The sequence below is a fragment of the Adiantum capillus-veneris genome, chromosome 2, assembly GCF_014529385.1.
Source record: "Adiantum capillus-veneris isolate H3 chromosome 2, ASM1452938v2, whole genome shotgun sequence".
Classification (NCBI taxonomy): Eukaryota; Viridiplantae; Streptophyta; class Polypodiopsida; order Polypodiales; family Pteridaceae; genus Adiantum; species Adiantum capillus-veneris.
This window is the reverse complement of record NC_140932.1, coordinates 36,743,186-36,748,753: the sequence shown is the minus strand read 5'-3', so window position 1 is coordinate 36,748,753 and position 5,568 is coordinate 36,743,186. Positions and strand designations below refer to the sequence as shown.

The window sequence follows — 5,568 nt, the reverse complement described above, 5'->3', positions numbered from 1 at the left end:
TAACGGTATCATATTAGTCACTTCACAGTATCATACCGGTATCATACCAGTCACTTCTCAGTATAAGACTCTCTCTCTCTCTCTCTCTCTATCTATCTATCTCTCTCTCTCTCTCTCTCTCTCTCTCTCTCTCTCTCTCTCTCTCTCTCTCTCTCTCTCTCTCTCTCTCTCTCTCTCTCTCGTGTCACTTCTCAATATCATACCGGTCACTTCTCAGTATCATACATGTATCATGCCAGTCACTTGAAAGAATCATACCAGTATCATACATGTCACTTCTTTGTATCCGACTCTCTCTCTCTCTCTCTCTCTCTCTCTCTCTCTCACTCACTCACTTCTCAGTATCATATCAGTCATGCCCAGTATAATACCGTTATCAGACACTCTCTCTCACTCTCTCCTTTTATTTGCAATATACTTCAAATATAGAATACAACGTATTTCCGTGCAACTTTCTTGTAAATGTATTATACATGAATTCTGTTACATTGATTGAGCCTTTTGGCTGAGTAATTCTCCATTTACATCCATTGACAAAAAAATACATCGACAAAAGTCGCCCACTTCACAGACTTTATGAAGCTTTCTTTTTATATAAAAAATCTGTTCCTTTCTTCTTGAAAAATTCAATCCGCCATTTCCAATAAAAACGACGCACATAGGTGTCATTAGGTTGTCCGTCTGCACAAATTACAGTCCTCTTTGTATACTCAATTATTTCCTTAGAGTACAAACAGTGTGCCAGCCAGTTTATGACAGTGGTTGACAGAAAACAGGCGCGCACTTCTTTAGACTGCTTTTCTAGCTTGGGAAAAACAAGAAATGACCCCAATGGATTAAACATTAGCTTATATCCAGAATCATCAAAGATAAGTGTGTCAGGTGGTAGGTCAGGAAAATTTTCGAGATTCTTGTGGAACACCGGTTTATCTATCGCGCCCAATTTAAAAGGGGCCCTTGTGCACTGCGCCTGACTTACCACTCTATTGAATCTTTTGTGGTGGTCAGGGAACACTGTCGCTAGCGTGCGTTTGAGATTCTCAAACTCGCAGCAGCTTCATAACTTCGAGCCATCTGAAACAAAAATTCAGAAACACTTCTGCATCGGGGCTTACCCAAAACTGTGTATCCCCTTCAACAACATACCGCATTTCTGGCCAGTGGGGCAATTCTTCACCATATTTTCCATCAAATTTCTTGAGCAGTAATCCATTCAGGTCCAAAATGATAACCCTACGCTGGACGCTCAATGGAGGTGGTGGAGTTGTCCATATCAGTGGGATTCTTTTAATTAGTCTATACCATAGAGGAAACACGAGCACTACAGGAGACAACACGCAAATCCATATTGCACGAATGTCAACCCTGAACCTCTCTGCAAGGCGCCATTCTTCAACTGAAAACATATCTGCAGATGCAAAATTACACAAGACTCAAATTTAAATATGTAATTAGGACATATCTATAGATTGAAATCATACAATAAAAACACACAATGTTCAAAAATTAGGCACAAGATGAAAGAGACGTCGAATGGGAAAGAAAGTTATATTAATTTTAGAAGTGGTTACATAAAAAGAAACATGGTGGGGCAAACTATAATCTTTTGCAGGCTCTGGGTTTAGGGTCAGAACTTCTGCCGGTATTCTGCATCTCCTTAGTGTCTTCTATGTCCATCTCCTCTTCTGGCTGCCCCTGGGTCTCTTCCTCTTCCTTGCTTTTTTGCTCCATTTCAGGCTTCTCATCTCCATTCTTCTCGATTTTTTGTCTTTTTTCCTTTCTTATATGCTGAGTAAGGGTCTCCTTGGGACTTCCCTGCAACCTGACATCTACATGACCATCAGCTTTAGAAAGCTGTGCAGCAAGAGATCACTTATTAGATCCATAATCAATGAAAAAACTTACACTTGCCACGTTGGACTCGTTTTCTCGGGGTCTTTGATCTTGTCACCCGCACGCTGTCTAGCAACACATCGTCTTCCTCATTCTGGGTTTTCTCTTCAGCACCAGTCGTACTCTGCTCCTTTACCTCAAAGTTTTGTTCTTCTTCTGTTGTTTACGAAACAGGTTTCTCAGCATTACCAGGGACATTTTCATCAAGCAATACCTCCACAGGTGTCTTGTATGCAGGCGTCACTGCATCGTTCCCTATGTCTTTACCGACAGTAGTTCTGAAGCAGCTTGACTCTGAAAAAACATCAGAGAAGAAAAAAATCAACCACCTAAAAAAACATTAGAGAAGACAAAAATCAACCACCTGATTACCCATTGAAACAATTTTCTCACCTGTTTTTGGGCATGGTTCAACTGGCTTCTTCTTTAGAAGGGATTGGTCTTCTGCAGAAATAACTCCAAGGCAAGCCTTAAGCATGCACTTTCCTTTCTCAGCCAAGTGAGCATAGCAGAATGCATGGTATGCATGTGAACAAGGCAATAGAACAACATGGCTTGAGCGATTGTGATCATGAATTCTTACACCACAAGCATTACACACATCAATGAGAACAACACTATGTCGAGGAGCTGTTACTCGTGCAGGCAAGACTATGGTTTCAGGTAGCATTGGTTGACTAATCATGCCTGTCACAAACATGACATAGAGACCAAAGGTTTCCTCATGGTCCAAGCATTTGGATAATTCTTCCTGTAGGCAAGAGACCTCTGTTCTCAGACAATGTCAAATAGGTATAAAATTGGTATAATGATGTTATCATACCGGTAAGATTACATCTTGCTGGTATGGTGTTATCCCACCAGTATAATGTTATTATACTGGATAGTATAACATCATACCGGTAGGATAACATCCGGTAACATCATACCGGTAGGATAATAGTATACCAGAAGCATAACATCAAACCGGTTGGATTTTATCATACCGGTGAGGCAGTCCAGGGCGGGCAACAAGAAGAGTGGCCTCTAAGCACCCTTCTAGGCTCCCGTGCTGCTCAATTGGGTTGGGGTTGGAAAAAACAACAAACACACACACAAATCAGCAACCTAATCCTACACTAATTTGGGGCACCACCTAGTTTTGGATGCAAACTAGGACGCGTAGAGAGAGAGAGAGAGAGAGAGAGACAGAGAGAGAGAGAGAGAGAGAGAGAGAGAGAGAGAGAGAGAGAGAGAGAGAGAGAGAGTGCTCGGGCTGCTTTGAAATGTACAATGATCAAGCAAACACAATTATATATGTAAGAAAGAGAGAGAAGGGGGAGGGGGTGCTTGTTGCACTAATATCTTCTTACAAATCTGTCATGACTAATCAAAGTGAGATTAGTATTTGTTCAATATATCTTGAGTGAATTACACCACAACACATCACAAGAAAAGCCACCCCAATCACTGTCTTAAGGCCAGGGGAGTCCTCTCCACCCTGTCGCCCTCTTACAGTATGTGGGATTTATGGCTAAATTGATGACAACACCCAGAGACAAGCTATCAAGAACTTTAAAAAAAAACACCAAGACACTTACACATCATTGTTTTCCATTACTTCACGTTGGAAGAGAGACAAAATATCCAAGTTTAGTCCAAATCCACCCTCCTTGATTCAACAAATGTTGGGCTTACACTAGTAGGAGAAATGATAGATTTCCTACTCTCAATTGAATGATCACTCTCTCTCTTACAATGACATAGAGTTTCCTTGCTAATCACCCCTATTACAACACATGCACATGCATAAGAAAATGAGCTTCCACTCAAGAACTCCTTCTAGAGAGGTTGAGCTTGGCTTCTCAAGCTATAGCATAGTGCTCTTGCTTATGGCTCCCCCCTTTTTGTGCTAGCTACACTCTCCTTTTATAGCAATTTTGAGGGCTAGGGTTACTCCTCTAACCATGGTTGGGTTAGATTTTCAGCACTTATCTAATGTGTTTGCTTGGAATTATCAAGAAGTTGGTGGGGATAGATGAAGAAAAGAGAGAGGAGAGAAGTGGAGGTGATAGGACTTTTCATACTAGGTTAGTGTTAGTAAATTAGTAGAGTTAGTATTTTTATTGATTTACAAATAGAATTGGATATTTACAATGGGAGTATCCAAGTAGGATACAAATAAGGAAGAAAAAACTCTTAATAGGTAAGAAAATATTGATTTCTTACAATGTTGATGCTCCAAGTGTCTTGAGTAGGGTCAATTTTGGCGCTTGTTGGACGGTCCACTAGCTTTGACGGTACGTTTTTTCTCCACTCTTGAACTTCCTTGGAAGCCAAGGTAAGTGAACATGAGTAATCAATCACCATGATGCTGTCTTTCAAGAGAAGAGACTGAATTTTGTGGTTTTTTGATAGATATGGGTAATATCGATGAGGAAAAATGAGACTAGGTGGTCAATTTTGGAATGGAAGTGTGTGTAGGAGACATGAGTTCACCATGGTTTCTCTTACTCTTCAACTTTGAGAAGAAGGTGAGTAGGGTGCAGAGAGGAGTGGTGAGAGAGGTAGGGATGATGAGTGGAGAAGTGTGTGTGAAAGAGGAAAATGATAAAGTGGAAGAGGGAGTGTGGTTGCATAGCATGGGAAAACTAGGGACCACCAATAAAATCATAGATCACAGTTCGTAGCTCAAAAAAATATGAAAAAACTTGAGGTGAAAGTTTAGCTCACGAGCTACAACTTTTGTTTGTATCACCTTTTCAAATTCGGAGAGCATGTGATCTTTAAAAATTCAGCAAAACCGACTATTTTTTCCACTTCACAAGGTCCTTCTTTGGATGATTCTTTTGAATACCTCCAAGAGTGAGCTCCCCATGGTGCATGCAATGCATGCCACATACCCTTGACCTTATTTGGTAGGTCTATAATTGAAGATATTATTGAGATCATGATATAAGTGAATAGTACAACTAAGAAAATCAAATATTGAGGGGTCTACAAATATGTACATGTCAAATATAAATAATATAGGTGAAAAAAATATTCAAAATAAATCTCTCTCATTATAAGTCTACCATAAAAAAATACATATTTTTGGTGTTCTAATTTATGAGAGTAATAGAGAATAGATGTAGGAAGGAAAAAAATCACAATAGTGAAAAAATATACACATAAATAGAACTAGTTTTTTGGATTTTTATTGGGATGGAGTTACACCAAAAATAAGAGAAGCTTGCATGAAATTATTTTTATATGGAATAAAGAGTATGCAAAATGATAAGAAAAAATATGGTAATGGTGAGTCAATGTACATAGCATAAATAACACACCATAGGTAGAAATATTTAAATAAATATCAAAATAATTATGAAAAATCCTTTTATTTAGGTCCTATATACAATGAAATATTTACACACAAATGGGCCATAATATACTTATATATTTTTTATTTTTTTGGCTCAACTAGCCCGGTGACTAGCTAATTAAGGGTTTTTAAGAAAATATGGAGAAAGTCCCTAACTCACACACGCCTATGTACAGTGAAATGGTAGGGATAACCAAAATGTTTGAGTGATTTGATAGGGTGAGGTAGCTTACTATGGCAATTATGGAAAGCCAAAAAACGGCTATCACCGGTTGGATCTAACTATACCGGTCGGGTGTAACCATACCAGTAGGATGTTATCATACTGG

The 5,568-nt window shown here is 39.2% G+C and overlaps 1 pseudogene; it reads right to left on the bottom strand.

Moving 5' to 3' along the window:
• Positions 1-1,557: 1,557 nt before the first annotated feature.
• On the bottom strand, positions 1,558-2,714 carry LOC147462633 (uncharacterized; annotated as a pseudogene).
• Positions 2,715-5,568: the final 2,854 nt, after the last annotated feature.